The sequence below is a fragment of the Parus major genome, chromosome 7 (assembly GCF_001522545.3).
Source record: "Parus major isolate Abel chromosome 7, Parus_major1.1, whole genome shotgun sequence".
Taxonomy (NCBI): domain Eukaryota; kingdom Metazoa; phylum Chordata; class Aves; order Passeriformes; family Paridae; genus Parus; species Parus major.
In genome coordinates, this window is record NC_031776.1 from 3,242,312 (window position 1) to 3,259,913 (window position 17,602).

The following is a 17,602-nucleotide window of genomic DNA, read 5'->3' on the forward strand; positions in this document are numbered from 1 at the left end:
TTCTCCAAATGGTAACAAATAATATCCTAATTAGTCCTCTGCATAACGATAGCAGGGACCTTAGCTGAAAGCTACTGCTCTCGGAGGCCTTCCTGTTCTAGTCCACTGGCTTTACAGACTGTTGGATCAGCATTTATGCTGAGCTTTTCTTCCCCCGCCTTAAAATGCCTTGCAGAGCAATTAATTATGCACCTGAAGATAGGCATTAGGCACGCAACAGTATTCCACACGCGGTTATGAAGGTTTCATTAGAGGCAGGTAATTCCTGTGTGATTATGAAAGCAGGAGCAGGAATGCTGGGCAGGACTCCAGGATTATCCTATAGCGCCTGTAGCCGGTGCGTGTCCCTGGGAAGCTCATTGAGCCGGCCGGCTGATGCAGCCCAGCGCGGCTCACGCTGCCTTAAATACCGCCTCAAACAGGAGCCAGTGCGCGGAGCAGCAGCTGCTGCGAGGAGGACAGCGTCCAGAGGGACTCCTCTCTACTCCAGTGACTGGCTGCTTGTGACAGCACCAAGTTTTACCAGGAAGTTTTATATGGGTTTATGCTTTTCTGAGTCCGATTAGCTAGTTAGCAAAACATGCCCATCCCTGTCCATTAAACTCTGTGTACTTCCTCTTAGCTAACACTTATTTTGCACAAGCCCGGGGATTTTTTTTTTTTTTTTTTAATAAATCAATGTCTACAGAGGCGTAATTTAATAAGTACCACTCACAGGGACGGTACAGTAGCCACTGGCATCTCTCAGAACAAAAGTCATGTGAGCAACTATAGCTGGATTAGTGTGACCTCAATAGTGCAGAGAACTGAGGAAAGAAAAGAGAGGATGAGGGGGAAAATGCCTTAAGATGCCTTCAGGAAACTGCAACTAAAGTTGTCCAAAGGCAGTCTGAGCCAGCTGAATACCAGAGAACATAAATATCCATTAGTTTAAAAAGGAAGTTTTAAAATGTCAATTGGATTTTCAGGTTTGATTCAATAACTTTTTTAAACCCTGCTTAACTTTGAAATTGAGAGGGTCTATTTTAAAACATAAATCAACAGTAACAGAAAAATCACTTAAATAACAGCAAAAGTGCTGCTTAAATATTTGCTGCTGAAATGTTAGAGTGTCTAGCTACTAAAATTGGGGATGTCACAAAAATCAGCACCTAAAAGCAGAGCTTATTGCTGAAAGTGCTTTATTACTGTAGCTGTTGCTTTTTCTGTTGGTATGGGGATATTTTCTTCAGTTTATTCAGAGTTCAGTCAAAGTGGGTAAGGCGGCTAGTAGGTGGAAAAGCAGAAAGATTTGTTCTCCTCTGCAAGCTGGTGAAGAAAAACTGGTTTGAGAGGTTGATGCCAATTCCATTTTGTATTCAGGATAAGGTTGACATGAGTAATGAATTTAAAAATCACTTAGAAAATGAAGCTGTTAATTATCTTTAATGTATTAACATGTAAAACAAATGTGTGAATAAATGAATGTTAAGCTTTTTAAATAAGTGCACAGTCTATCCCCTGAGGTAATAAAAAGTGCCTAATCTACTATAAAGCTTCCATTTATTTGCAAAATCACTACTCTCTGTGGCTAATAGTTTTTGTTTAGAAAACAGCTGAGAAGTCCAAATATAAGATTAGCTACAATATTTAAACTGAAGTTTCTTGGTTGCTTTCTTAAACTCCAACTTTAAAAGAAGATTACATCACTTGATTATGAATTGATTCACCATGTCTTCCTCTTTAATAAAATATATTTATCTTGGAAACAAGGACTAAAGTATACCTAATCTATTTGCATTTTGGTACTGTAGCTGGTATGCTACAGTATGCTGTTAGCTTAACTAAGATAGAAATTGATACAGCTTTTTCAAAGTGCATGAGAAAATGTCTAAGTGAAAGACTGTAGAAGGCTATAAAAGATGGGATTTATCAAGCTACAAGAAGATGGCAAGATCCTTCAGTCCTAAACCAGATTTGTTTCAAACATCCATTAAGGAATTGCCATTAGAAATGGGGAGGTGCTTATGTCTCTTCCAATTCATGTCAAAGGGCAATATCAACGTGAAAAAGTCAGAAAATTGTACAGGAAGAGTTGCCACATTTGGGCTGGAACAACGAAAATGAGATGAAACGTGGGAGTGTGGGGTCAGAGGGTGGGGACTGAATTTCCACTGTAACCTGCATGCCTGGAAATGACAGAAGAGGAATAGGCTGGGTTTAAGTGATATGAGATGTCTCTCGGCCAGCAGCACCATAAAGTTAGGAAAAAGGCATGAGCTATGACGTGATCATGCAGGTAAAGTGTTTCCAGTGGAGAAGGGAAATGTTGATTCTGTTTCATCAGCCTGATGATCAGGGGGTTGCTTGGCCCACACAGAGGTCTGTGCTTCAGACACGAGATATCTTCCATTTCGGGACCTCCCATTTCAGACTAGTGTGGGAATCTCTCCTCTCTGTCAGGAAATGAAGGTGTGTTCTGCCACATCCAGCCCACTTGATAAATTAAACCTTTTGAAAGGGAATGGGATTGGGCCCATTGAGCAGTACAGGAAGGGGTGAATACCAGGCAGTGTGGCAAGCTAATTAAACTTACAAAATTGTCACGAGAAGCAGCAGACTAGGAATGAAGCAGTTACCCTTTTGCTTCTGCCAGAATGTGGGCAGGAGTCTGACACATTTCTGAATGGGATCATATGGCACGATGGCCTGATGGCGGAGGGCTGAGAGTCACGTAGGGCAACGAGGCACCTTTTACCTCTGTAGGGGTCACCAATTGTGTGCCTGTCTGAGCCTCAAGCAACGCCTTCCTCATCTTCTCAAATTCACATTCCAAGGCTGGTGGTAGACCCTCTCTACTCTGAAATCCCAGCCAAATCCTGTGAAGGCCGTACGTGTACACCAGCACTCCCTTTTAATGGATCACAGCGCAGTTGTGCAGCAGAAATGTCTTTTCCATGTTCTTTTTGTGACTTTGTGCAGCTCCAGCATGAGTTTGCTACCTTGTTGATTGGCATGAGCTTCAGTGGGAAAACCAGAATTTTCCTTGGCAAGACCTATGCTAGGTCTATAGCAAGGAAGCAGCTGCCTGCAGGAAACCCTGGTGGGGTACATGAAGGCAAGGTTGTGAACTCCATTTAGTTGGATGAGCTGCTCTGAATTTGACTTCAGAACTGGGATAGCTTGGAGATGGTGAGGACTAAAAGTTTTTCTCTTTACATTTGCTGTGCCACATGATAGCACAAAAAAGAAAGTCTTCAGATGCCTGCATTTCAGATGAATGAATAGCAGCAGAAATCAATGTTCAGAATTACATCTGAACCACTGGAGATTTAACTCTCCCTTGGCTCACTGAAATTCTCATGGCTGTGGGAATTTTTGGCTAAACCACATACTATTTTTAATAAAACCTCCTGCAAGCTTTGTGTAAGTATGCTGGCAAGATTGCTTTAATTTTTATGAAAGATGCTTGTACAGATGAAAGCCCTTCATCTGGTGCCAAATTTTCATTTTGTATGAAGGGACATAAGTACAGATCTAATAAGGGCTTCTGATTTAGAACATCTGATATTCTAGTTCGCTAACTACTGGTTTTTGGTTTTCTAAAATGTGCAATCATTTTTATTTAATGTAAATATCCATAATAAAACTTGGTTTTGTTTCCTTCCCCATGTGCTTACCATAAGAAGAAAACAAATGCCATTCTTCTGTAATATGGTTGAAATGAAGAATTCACTCCAATGTTCAAAATTCAGTTTGGTCATTCCTCCTTTATAAATTCTGTCAAACAGGATATGCTGCCCAGGTAGAAGATGAGAGAAGGGATTAATTGGAGCTGGCTACCTGGAATTTTCGAACAGTAGTTAGTAGAAAGAATAAATTTTAATGTTTTTGAGATCTGTAAATGTGTCTGTTAATGCCAAAACAGTCTGGGTTATATTTTCAAAGCACAGTTCACTAATCCTGTTATCAAATAATGGGATTTGTGCATGTACCTCCCATGAGCTGCTTTGAAAACATACCTTTAAGTGTCAAAAGTTTTCTGGATGCACATTTAGAACTTACTGAATTCCTTAATTGCTTGTAGTAGGAATTTGCCAATGCTCTCAGCTTTGATCACATCTGAGGTGCATACTGGAAGGAACTACTACAAGAGATTTTTTTGGTATATATGGCCTAGAAAATCTGGGTTTTTCTAGGAGATGTATTTCTGTCGGAACATCTATCTATAGATATTCGGGAGAGGCCATTCCAACCACCCTTACCTCAAGATATCTTGTCTGTCAGACCCAAACAATACAAAGTTGTTCATGGATATGCACTGAATATAATTTAGTGGTTTGGTGGGTTTTTGAGGGCGTAAGATTCACCACAGATTAGTATGTGCTCACCCTGAGATGGGTTCTTGGGATGTGATAATTCATTGCCTCGTGGATAGTGTGACAAATGGGGATCAGTCCTAGCAAATTAATTTCCACATCTACACCTATTTTGGCTGCTGGGTTACTATCACTACAAGGGCTTCTTGGAAACAGGAAGGAAGTCTGGTTGTTTCCTTGAAATGGAAGACTGAACATCACGTGTCTTTTTTCTTCTTATCAAGGAATTTGTCTCATGGAGGCAGTCTGAAAAATGGCACCTGGGATCCATGTGTGCAAACAGACCTCGGTGTAAAGAAGCATCCTGTAAATACCACATGAGCAATACTGGAAAGACATGATGCCATCAGGATTTTTCTGCAATAAAGCTGGGAGAAAGTAGAACAGTTGAGCTGAGAAAAATGTATTTAAAAGCCAGGAATCAGAGAAGTGTCTTCCTTTGTTCTCTGGGTAGTTCTGTGGAATAATCACTTTGGAAGCAGCTGTGGCACATTAGAGGAGCTCATGACTGCCATTTAGATATGGGATATTTTGAGAGACCAAGGGCTTTCCTAATATTTTGCTGGATATAGAACATGCTATGTGATAAGAATGGTAAATTTCCTGTTTTCCTTAAAACCTCTCAGTGGTCTGTAGCATTTGAGGTTCTTAGTGCAGTGCAAATGAGCAAAGTTGATGGTTTTGTCTGCTTGATGGTGGTGTAACTAGCAAAATTGAGGACATTTTAGGGAAAGGACTCAGTCTTTGGAATAATTTTCTTTTTCACTTTTCTGAAAGGAGTATCAGGTGCACTGTGTTCACTGTCTTTTATTCTTTCTGAGCTCCTGGATCTGGAATTTTTGCTGTTGGCTGGATTTTCAGCAGCAACTGGTCCAACACAAACCACTAGATCCAGGAGCTTAGGCAGATTCATCCAGGACTGCCATTTAGCAAGTCTGCTTTATGCTCAGTTAAAAACTTCAGATTTCTTCTTCAAGTTACATTTGCCTGAGTTAACCAGGCATTGAAACAAATCTGTGTACTTCTGTTCTTCTTTTTACACTGCTGCTTCATTTCTGGACCTTTTAGCCCTGTGAAACAGTTGGCGTGTGAATGATGTCTGTCCCTCCTGTACTGATAAAAAAACTCAAAAAGGTCTCCTCAAAATTGTCTCTTCTGTTGGGAATCAACCTGCCTCATTCAGTTGTTCTTGCTAATGTATAGGGTTTGGTATTTGGCATTTCCCTGATTGTTTTTCATTGGACTGCTTCTGGAATAATAATAATTTGCCCTTGAGAAAGTGAATTGGGATTTATACAAGTTAATCAGTATTAGCAAATGTCTTGGATCTGATTTTGGAACCACACTAAAAGCAGTGTGGGCAGAAGTGGGGGGAGATTCTGCCCCTCTGCCTCCCTCAGGTGAGACCCCACCTGCAGAGCTGCCTCCAGCCCTGGGGGCCCAGCACAGGAAGAACATGGACCTGTTGAAGCCATCCAGAGGAGGCCACCGAGATGATCAGAGGGATGGAGCAGCTCTGCTGTGAGGAAACGATGGGAGAATTGGGATTGTTCAGCCTGGGAAAGGGAAGCTTTAAGGACACCTTTTTGTAGCCTTCCAGTACTAGAAGGGAGCTGACAAGAAAGATGGAGAGAGTTTATTTACTAGGGCCTGGAGTGACATGACGAGGGAGAATGGCTTCAAACTGACAGAGGGCAGGGTTAGATGGGACATTGGGAAGAAATGTTTCCCTGTGAGGGTGGTGAGGCACAGGTTGCCCAGAGAAGCTGTGGCTGCCCCATCCCTGGAAGTGTTCCAGGCCAGGTTGGATGGAGCTTGGAGCAATCTGGGATAGTGGGAGGTGGTCCTGCCCATGGAAGAGAGTAGGAGCCACATGATCTTTAAGGTCCCTTACAACATAAGCTGTTCTTTGATTATATGAACATTTATGTGCTTGTCTACCTTTGAGTAATGCTCTCCTCATTCCCCAGGGGTCTGAAGACACCAGCAAGCCCCTTGGGCTGGTACCAGACTTCAGTGTTCACCTAAGAGCCTTGTTGATTAACCCCATACTTTGCTCCTTAACTGGTTCCTCTGTGTGGTACTGGCATTTCTCAGCCACATTTCTGCCATGATCTGTGGTTATGAATGGAGGAGCCTCACTGACCATAGTCCTGGAGGAGGCATCTCTGTCTCAGATTCCTTAAACCCCATGTTAAACTTGGCTAGACTTTTGTCCTCCTCTCCTCTGCAGCTTTTCTATAGCTGTTTTAGTTTCCAGAGCAAACATCTTTACCAAGTCTTGTGACCCACATAAATGCAGCCTCATCTGGGTTTTTTTTCTCTGTCTGGTGTGCTGAGTTGTGGTTTTGAGCACTTGTGCACACAAACCCCCAAGCATGAACAGTGTAGGCACATATGGCTGTAAACTGATGAAGCTATTTCAAGCTCACATCTATCAAACATCACTTGACATACGGTGGCTCTGTTCCTTCACTGATCTAGTCCTCTTTCAATTTAATTTCATTACTTTGCTTTTTAGCAACTGTAAAGTGATGTGCAAATGTTATACATTGAAGCATTGTGAGGGGAGAGTGGACCACAACCACATTCTGGTCTTGCTATACTACTGTCCAACACATAAATAGACATGAGCTTTTATAAGTAAATAACTACCTGTGTATTTTTAAATAGAGGTTTAAACTGACTTCCGGAATTGTCTTGTTATTTCATTTCAACCTGAAATATTTTTACTTTTGGCACCCTTTGGCTCCTGCCCTTATCTCTATTTTATTGTATAGGCTCCTCCATAGATCTTCCAAAACTTTTCACCTTAGCTGTTACCGTCTGGTGCAGAACCTTCTGCTTTTTAGCACTCTGAGTATGCAACATCCCGAGAAATTCCTTCATGTCTCTGCAGTACCATCCCTGGGAATTCCAGAGGCTTTGCTAAGCATGACCTCTCCTGCCTCGGTCCAGCTGCCACAGTCTTAAGCACATTGCTGTCCACATTATGCTAGCATTTCATTCCTGTGGCATGCAGTTTCCAAAACTTTCCCACTACAGCCATTTTCTGCATTAGGGCTAATAATGTAGAATGCTCTTATCTCTTTACCAGATATAAAGTGATACTAAACTGAAGGCCTTTCTAGCATAATTCACTGAAAGTTAAATTCTGTGTTGTAGAAATTTTGGTATGGGGTCATTTTTGTGACAGCATCATTCTTGTGATAGATGAGAGTTAAGCTCCTTTCTATACAATAGGTCCTATTCCTTGTAAAAGTTTGATGTGAATAAAAAAGGTTTTAGGTTTGTTATTCATAGGGATGCAAGTTTGTGGCATTCTTTTTTTTTTTCTTTTCTTTTTTTTTTTTTTTTGATGGTATTATCTGAAAACAACATAATAGGCTTATTTCTGGTTTGCAGAGAAGGCATTTTTAGTGCAAGCTGATAGTGAGCCAAAGTCTCTGAAACCTTAAAGTTGTGGTTAGCAGACAGCCAGTCTAGGAAATTAGGTCACCATTACCTCACTATTCTATGTTTTCTTTTTTTTTTCTTTTTTTTTTTTTTTAATTCTGTAGTATATCCTGTAGCTGACACTGCTGCTGTCCTACCAGTGACACCCAAGATGGATTGGATCCCAAGCTGGCAGTAGGAAGGGCCTGAAGGCAGAGCCTGAGGCTTCAGGGGGGTGAATTCACAGTGTGAAATTGGTGCCAGGTGTGAAGAGCAGTGGGGGATGGCTGGCTTATTCTGGAAGAAAGGTCTGGACACAAACAGGTCTTTGACACTACAGGAGTGTCAGTGTTAGGTCTGGGGACCTGGGGGGGTTTCAGAGCTCATGACTGGAGTTGCTTTCCTGAGAATTGTGGCTTAGGAGGGAGGCAGGCATGATCCTGGTCCCTGGGGAAGCAGCTGTAGGTGCTCCTCCAGCCTGAGGGGGTATTTTCCCCTGCACTCTCAGCTGTCACAGCCTCCACTGCAGCAGAATCATCCCTGTGTGGGTTGGTGGGATGAGGTGGGAGCCTAAGTAACTTGAAAACCCATACCTATTTATATAAATATAAAAAAATTTTGATTTTTCTTCTCTTAGAAATGCTATTAGCAGAGTCTGGGAATAGCTGAAAGCTTTATCCCCATCTGTTACACTATGCATGGCTCTTCTAAGGTGCGACCTTATCAAAGCTGGAATCAAAACACAGTAAAACTCAAGGCAGGCTTGATCTAGCTGAGATTCTCTTCAGTAGACCATGGCAATGGGGAACAATGGATGTTCATTCTTTCCATAAGTGTGGTTTTATCAGCAATTAATGTGTAAAAATAGTGCTTCCGGGCTTCAGGATCCTTCCCCCTGCTTTCAAATTCGTATTTGCTCACTTAACCTAAAAATAAGGGAGGTTTCTACTCCAGCTTTAGTAGTGACTGAGCCAGTGGAGTCACAGCAGCCATGTTAGAAGAACAGGTATTTGTTCCTTGTCAGTGGGATTATTTAAGCTCCAGCTGCAGATTTTTTACTGTTGAGTTTTCTTCACAGGCCAACAGGAGAACAATTTAATGTTGGATTAGTCTTCCAGGCCCAGGGCAAAAAACCTGTCAGAGAAACCTGACATATCATTATATAGGGCTGGAATTTTTTATTTATTTTTTATTTAATATTTTTTTTATTGCTTTTCAGGTGTGTTTTCCATTCTTTGGGAGGGCTTTAATGAGTCAGTGGGATTATTGTGACTAACTGAGGATACATTATAGGGAGAAAAGAGACTGGAAAAGGGGAAGGAGAGATCCAGTGGTCAGACTTTGTACTTGCCTGTAAACCTCAGACTTCAGTAGAGTAGCATAGAACTTGAACAGATCAAGGCAAAACACTTTCTCAAGGTATCTCCCCCCTTAACCCTTAACCTGAGTCTCTTAGCCTGGCTTAGTGGCTAGGGAGAATGTTCAACCATGCAGGTTTGGGTTTTTGGGAGGGGCAGTTGTTTTGGGGGAGGCAGTTCGGGTGACACAAGTTGAAGGTGGGAACTGTAATGTGTATATTGTTGAATTAGCTTGCAGGATTTTAATAAATACAATAAATACTACAGCATCAGCCCTTTTTTTTTTCATTTTTTTTTTTTTTCCCCCCCTTCACCTGTGACAGCTTCAGTTTACAGACTCCATTCTTCTTGTGGAAATTTTATTATGTGACCGTTTCCTTGTTTAGTAATACAGTGGCTTGGGAGGAAGCAACTTTATACTTTTGATCTAATTTTAAAGCCTCAGAATAGGTCATTCACTCCTCCAAACAATTTCTGAAGATTTTCAAATAAGGCATAACTTGATTTAGAAGGTGAGGAGTAAAGTGTCAGGGCCAAAACTTTGAAGGAGCTTTTATGTGTAACCTTATTGGGATTTTTAATGGGCTAAATACAGCACTGTAGGCAGAAGCTGTAAGCTGAGAAGCCCTCCATCTCAGCAGATCCTTGGGGATATGCCCTTGGGAGGGTTTCAGACTGCAAGAAAATGTGGAAAAACAAGAAGATTGCTCTGCAGGGATGGACATAATGTAGGGAGAGGTTGGGAAAGATAAATCCTTCTGGCCCCCTTCATTATGAGAGTAAAACGACACTTTTGGCTAGAAGCCAGTGAAACCTGGGAGATCTAGGATGGTGCAGACAGGACTAGCAACAAGTTTTGTCAGGGAATGGATTGGATGAGTGCAGATCTGCCTCAGCTCTGTGGTTTTTGTTCTGAATACAGAGCATTAACCCCTCTGTTCCTGCTGCTTTCCAGAAGCAGAAACATGGCTGAGACATTCAACCCCTCAGAGCAGATGGGAAAAAAACTGCAGTGGATTTTAATTAAACTTGGAAAAACAAGTGGAGGTAGAGGAATGCTGTGACAGAAGGTCATTGGATTGCTGGAGGAGCATGTTGTTGTGATGCTGACCCGATGATACAGAGGTTAACAACCATCCCGCCTTCCCCACGCAATCAAAATTCAGCAGCAGCGTGGAGAGGGAGGGGGCTGCCAGCCAGATTGGCTTCCTCATAAAGAGCATTAAAACAAACAAAAATGTATTTTTTTTTTTTATCAAAAGAAACTGAAAACTATTTTCAGCAGGAAATGCCACACTCTATCCTGACAGGTGATTTTGATTTAAAAAATTGACATTTTGGTTTCACCTGTGTTGGCACACCAAGGTATGGCTGAGGCAGTGTTTTCAAGGAGACAGAAAAAATGCCAGTGATCTTGAAAACCTTAACTCTTAAATTAACTCAAGTGCAGCACAGTTCTTATTTCTGTAGAAACTCATTTTTCTGGATCCGCTAATTTATCAGGCCTGTGATAGGCACAAAGTTTGACTTTGAAATTCGAGTTCAAGGGCTTCCAAAGGCTTTCAGGGTTCTGTTCCTCTCTCTCAGAGTACATCTGCAGTGTGGTCAGAGATGTGAATGCAGCTTCTGGGCCGGCTCTAAATGAGCTGGTGTGTACGGGCAGGGAGGGCTGGCCATGCACAGGTTTTGGGTGTCAACCCTCCCAGGGTAGCCCTGGCACCGTGGCTGTGCCCTGGCCCCCAGGAGAGCAAGGGGGCAGCAGATGCTGCTCAGAGGAACCTCCAGGCTGAACATGCTCAGGAGCCTCTGGGCACTTGCACAGTCCTATGATCTTCAGGGCATGGTATTTAATTTTTTTTATAGGAGTTGCATGTAAACAAGACAGGGTAGAATTTTGACCTGTAAGTAGGATCTATTTGGGAATAAGCCTTTTCCAGAGCTATATAATGATAGTTTTAATTTCTTCAGTTAGAAACATATGAGGGCCACAATCCTAAAAAGGCTCACATGGAGGCTTTATTTAAGATTTACCAAGTACTGAAATTAACCTGTAACTTCAGGGCTCTGAAGTTCAGTATGCTCTTTTTGAGAGCCTCTGACCATGGAGTGTTTCACCTGGAAATTTTTATGCTAACTGCTGTTAAGTCTAGCCATGGTATCTTTTTTGTTTCCAGAGCCTACGATTTAGTGTCAGGTCCAACTTTTCACAGCCAGGAGTTAGCAAGGAGCATTGCTTTATAATGATACAACGTAAAGCTGTCAGGTTTATTAAAATGTCCTTTTTCTAACGTGGAGGAATTAGCAGTTGTGTTTTAGAACAGGAGGTCAGAATGATGAAAACACCCACGAAGGATAACTCTGAACAGCCTGATGTCATTGAAGCTCTCGGCAACCAAAACCCCTAGAAAATACTTTACAAGATGTAAGGACACCAGGCATTTAATTTTACATCCTTTGGGGTTTTGAACTGGCAATGCTCTAAGGAATGATAACATTGATAAAGCTGGGATTTTTTCATAAAATTTTTAACTAATATTTTGCTGCATAGGAGGCAAAACATGGGGAAAGAGTGCTGAGATGTTAACTGTTGTAGTACCAGGGAATCATGAATGAAATACAAATTGCCTTGTGTCTGAAGGCTTTTGAGGGCACTGGGGAAGTGTGAAAGGAGTTGATGTTTGCAGTCAGGTCATCACATTTAAAACAGTATCTTAGCTCCTGTTCCAATTTTATGCTCTTACTTTGCTTGCTTTCAAATTTTATCAGCCTTTACCATTCCCAGGGTGCTGGTTATAAATCACACCAAACCTTTGAATCCTTGAGTCCCTCCTGGCTCTTAGAGTCATAGAGTCCCTCTCTATGACTTTTCCTCCTCTAGGGTATGAATCTGCTCACCTGGAACAGATCTGAGAGGTGCTGTGGTCTGCAGGAATGAGAGCTGGGTTGGAAGGCAGGAGGTGGTGAAATCTACTTCTGGATCACAGGGTAGACTTAAGCTACTTCACCTTTCTGTTTCATTTTCCTTCCCAAGGAAGTACAGGGGTAAGGATATTTCCTTGCCTGCTTCCAGGATGGGTGGTAGGCAGACAGTTGATTAAATCCCACCTGAACACAGGACAGGAATGTCCTTTAGAGGCTGTTAGTAGTGGCCTGGTACAACCACAGTGGTCTTTCCGTGTTTTCTGTGTGGCTGCTCTGTGTGGTGTGCGTGTGATCTGTGCTTTCTGCATTCCTGATGATGTTTACTTGTGGCTCTGGAGAAGGAGATGTAGCAAAGGTCAGCCAGCTCTGTGCATTTTCACACAGATGTCTCCAACCCCTGTGTTTCTTGCAGGGTGCCCTGATGCTCTCAGGATGCTTCCATGGTTTAACGTGGTCAAAAGCTGTGTGTGCACTGAACACCAAAAAGTCACTTATGGGAATCCTGGCTCTCACTTTTGGCTTTTCTTCTGCATTTTACTTTATGAGCACCTTTCCTCCAGTTGGGGGAAAGGCTGGAAAACAAACACTCTTTCACCTGCCAGCAAGGACCACACCTCGGCCTTCCTGAGAGCCATAGCAGTCAATAATTTATTGCAGGGAGTACAAATCTGTTTCCCAGCTCTGCTCAGGCAGCAACCAAAGAACTCAAACCAATTGGTGATAATGTAACCTCTAATCTGAGAGCAACCATTCTTAATAAAAGCCAACTAGTCTTTAATTTTTTATTTTTTTTTTTATTCCTTAAATCGTACAGAAAACCTGTTGATCCTTCACAGTTTTGCTGTAGGAAGAAGTGATTGTTTTTCCATCCCTCAGATCAGGACCCAGGTTTGCATGGTGCTGCCATGGTGTAGTTCCATTCCTGGAGCAGGGAAATGATAGAACCCTCATCCCTTGCCTGCTTGTTCTCATGTCCTTGCTACCACAGGCTGTGCATTCCTGTTCTTCTGGTTGTGTGACCAGGCTGGGCTTCAAAAATCAGATGAAAACCTGGAGCTGTGAAAAAACAGAGCTCAAAAGCTAAAACACAGTGTTTTCTGCAAGAGGATTTTTTAGTTTTCCAGTTTTTATGTTGCTGCTCTGATTTAGAACATAGCCAATACAGCTCTCTTGAGTAGTAACTAGTTTTTATAAGAATTACCTAGTAAGAATCTTTTAAATTTAAGAAAGTGATTTTTCTCCATTATTTTTTTTTTTTTTGGAAGTCCTAGAAAATATCCAAGCATGTGTTCTTTTAGGATCTTTTCTTTTGTCTTCTTTTTGTTTTGTTTCTTTGTTTTTGGGGGTTTTGTTTGTTTGGGTTTTTTTGTTTTCCCCTGTCAGCAAACCCACAGGGTTTCTTTTCTATTTCAGTTCATAGGTCTTTGAGAAGATTGTTTCTTTCAGGGTGTGTGGGGAGCTGTGTGAGTCAGGCAGCAGGACTTCAGCCCTAGCAATACTTGTGGAGGGAGTGAGGAGGAACTCCAGCTTCTGTTAATCCGTTCTTTCCAGCAGTATGCTCTCATGCACTCTCATAATCTGGGATTAAACCTGGCCTTGCTTAGTGTCCTGGCTGGAAGCGTGATGGGAAGGAAGGCTTTGCATGATGGGTGACTGAGTGCATCCATGTGTCCTGGCATTTTCAGGGCATATCACAACATGCCTGTAACGAGTCCTGAATTAATTACCGTGGTCACACCATTGGAGCTCAGGCCTGTCCCCAGAAGAGCTGGGTATGTAATGGGTCTGCTGTTTGCTAGGCAGTGAAACAAGCTCATCAGAAACATTTAAGCTCCCTGTCCTGACTTCAGTGGAGAGAGCATCGGTGCTTTAGGGAAAGGTAACAGACAACAGGCTGTGGCTTCTTTGCAGGCATGGACAAGAGGAGCTCTGTGGGAGTGGACAGGTCAGACCAGGAGATCCTGACAATCTCTCCTCATCCTAATGTGTCAGAATCCTGCCATTCTCTGGACTCCTTAATCTATCCTACCCCTTCATTAATGGTGGTTTTCCTTTTGCTGTTTCACAGGGAGTTAACAGTAGGTTCTGCCTTGTTGTACAGCGCTCTGTGTGAATGCACGTAACCTTGTTGTAAAGCTGTAGTATAGGAAAGCTTTCATAGTTTAGTCTGTCTTTCCCTCTTTCCCCTCCTGCTGTTTCTCTGTAGTTGTTTCTCTCATGGGAATAGGGGAAAGAAGAGGGTCAGTTTTTTACCACTCTAGAGCAGAAAAGTGGATCTTGGGCGTTACAAAAGCGCATCAATGGAAAGATTTTGACTGTATGTGAAAGACAAGTGCATGTTATCTTTCCTTCTTCCCAGCTTGAGTTTGAATTTCTTTTTCCAAGAATCAATAAAGTAATTAAAATAAGTACAGGATTTTCTTCTCTCATAAATTAATCTGTAAAAGGGAATTTTGTATAAGCAATTCCAGTAACATAAAACACTCTTGGCTAAAAACTTTCTCAATGCCAGACAAGCCCTAGAATATTGTAAGAACATGACTTGAACATCACGTGTAAAATGTGGAAATGAAGGCACAAGTAAGCCATGTAATTTGAGGATTTTTGAGGGACCAAAATAAGCAAGAAAAGTAGAACAGAGGGTGTGGTGGGCCATCTGAGCATCCCCCCCAAAGGTGGGGAGGCATAGCAATGTGGTCCAGCTTTACTTGTTATCTGCCAAGAATGACTTGCTCTGAAGATGATTAAGGACCATTGTCTTGGTAAGAAATGGTTTCAGCTGAAATGGCTGATAAAAGATTTTCTGGCTTCTGTGTGGAAGGATCTGTGAAGTTCTGCACTGAATAGTGCCATCCACGTGGAGTTCATTTCAAGGAACTTCAGCCTTGCAGAGGTGAAGTATCTAGTCCAAACTAGTAATTTTATCTTGTACTGTAGGCTTTTCCAGAAACCATCATCTCACAGAACAAGCGGGATGAAGTTATTTGCCCTCTGGAGACACTTATTTCTTTGGATTGACTTCACAGGGAACCTTGGGAGGGACTTGGATAACTAGCTGTTAGATCTGTAAAACTAGGTGGCATAAATTTGCCCTTGCAGCAGTAAATGGTGAAGTGATGGTTAAACTCTCCATGGGGAAGGACCAAGGCAGATGGGAGTGTGTGCCCAAAACTGTTTTGGAATTTGAGTATGGTGAGGCCACCTCTCATGTTGGTTACTTCAAATGCAATGGTTGTTTTGATATATGTGCTCAGAACAGCAAGGATCTTTGTAGCAGCATCCAGGGTGCTGTCTGCTAGTGGAACTCTTGTGCTCTAGAGTGAGGAATTTGGTTAAATATACACACCACCAGATGATTATGTCTGAGATTAAACTGGGGATAAAAATGACAGGCTTCTGTCTGTTTGCTCAAATAACAGAGATACAGTGCCTGCTGTACAAGCTTGATAGTACTTTTTATTCCTTCTGGTATTGCTGTAGTACCTGGAATCCTTACTGAGGAGCAAAGTCCTGAGAACTATTTATGGCACTTCATAAATATGAAACACTTTCACTTTCCTCTGCTTATTTTGCTGATATGACAAACTAAACTAACCAACCCCACTGAAACATTAACACTGCTTATGCAACTCTACACTCAGGCTTATTCCTTCTCTCTCCCATTGCTCATCTCCATTCTGATTACTTTGTAGACTTTATGGAGTTTTATGAGACTTTTACGGAATGGGGAAAAGGGTCTTCGTCTGGAAAGTACTTCAACTTACATCATGGTGAGAATTATGTCAAGGGTATTCCTTTTCCTTAGGTGGAAAAACGCCTCCCTGAGTAGGAGTTGTGCCAGCTTTCATCTCCTGGCAGAAGTGACGGGACCAGCATCACACCCTTGGTTAGAACAGAGACTCATCTGCAGATCAACTGAGTCACAGTGGCTTTAGGCTTCGAGGCTTCAGCAGCTGTCTCTGGACCTGTCCTTGGGCAGCACAGCTGCTTCACAAAGGGCTGGCTTCATTCAAGGAGCCTTTGTGGGTTAAGAGCCAATTTAGCATTTGTGAGGTTGTCACAAGCGATAGTACAGCCTGACAAACAGCACAGTGAATAAAAGGATGCAGTCCCTCTACTGCAGTTCTCTGCCCTAGATCAGGTGCAGAGTCCAACTTTGAAGCTACTAGATCTGAAGCTTCTCTTGATCACTCACCTGTCAGTACAGAAAAACTGAAGGTAGCAAGCAGGATGTAGGGGCTGTGTAAGACCTGCCACTGCCAAGTCTGGGCTTGTGAGTGCTGGTCCTGAGTGTGAAGGGTAGAGAGCTTGCTTTATTTTAGCTCAGAATAGTGTCTTGCTTTCTGCTGCCCATAGCTATTGGAGTTCTTCTATTATACATGGAATTTTGTCTGAAAACATTGGAAAGTTGGAATAAACACTGAAATACGAGGCCAGTCTGTTATCTTCAGTGCATTCCTTACTATCTCTGTTATATCTCCAGATAAGTAATATTGCAGGCTGACTAGACCTTTCCTACCCCCATGCCCCCATTTCATCAAACCATGTCCAGACTGCTACAATTCTGAAGTTTTCTGAGATTGTTTGATTTGTTTGGTTTGGTTTGTTTTTGTTTTTTTTAAAATATGGATTAGTCCATATTCTCAGTAACAAATGCCCTGACACCCAGCCAACACAAGTGGAGACCCCTGGCTACTAGTTCTTTACCATTTCTTGTAAACCATTTTTTCGCAAAGTTCTCTCACTAGATCCACAGTTAAGAGAGCAACTGGTGTTAATCCAGTAAGCAGAAAGGGTGCAGAGAAGCTGCTGCAACCTTTGAGCAGCGAGGAGCAGTCCTGATAGCATCTGTTGTGCGAGGATAAGGACTGGAAATGACAAGGCCAGTTTTGGAACAACGGTATCCGTGTTTCTCTACCCTTGAGGACAAGGGGGACAAGTGCCTACATGCGTTGGATTTTGTTAGCTGGATCCAGTTGCTGTGTTGAGTTAATGAAGGTCATGCTATTCTGTGGAATGTTGGGAAAGCAGGAGAAGCCGAAACCGAGCTGGCCCATCCCCAGGCAAACTGGTTTTAACCAGGAAAAAGTCAGAGAATGCTAAGAAACTTCTTGTACATCACCTCAGGCGGTTATGTATTCTGTTTCCTAGTTACATTTTTTTTTCCTGGTATCAATTCCAAAACAAACAAATGGAGAGAGAGAGAGAAGGGAGAAAGAGAAAAGCATTCCTTAAAATAACCCTTTAACATCTTGGGCCAAATCCTCTTCTCCTCGGGCCTGAAGATGCAGCCTGTCTGTGCTGATACTTGTAGGGAGCACTCCAGATCTGTGCTGCAATGGTTGTAAAATGAAACACTGATCCCTTTTTCTTCATTCAGAAGTAATGCCATAGGACTGTGGCCCATCTTAGGCACTACAGTAAATACCAGCATAGATGAGTAGGCAGTGCAGGTACAGACCTCCTGACAGACCTTGATTCTGTCTCACCTTTTCCTTACGCTGGGTAAATCAGCACTGGGCACAGAGG

The 17,602-nt window shown here is 42.3% G+C and overlaps 1 protein-coding gene and 1 long non-coding RNA gene across 5 annotated transcripts in view; both read left to right on the forward strand.

Moving 5' to 3' along the window:
* Nucleotides 1-17,602, forward strand: part of IKZF2 (IKAROS family zinc finger 2) — a 112,088-nt gene that overhangs the window by 25,671 nt on the left and 68,815 nt on the right. The window lies entirely within an intron of this gene.
* Nucleotides 2,889-4,742, forward strand: LOC107207666. The gene is made up of 2 exons (XR_001522867.1): nt 2,889-3,171; nt 4,583-4,742. It is a non-coding gene; the product is annotated as an uncharacterized LOC107207666 (long non-coding RNA).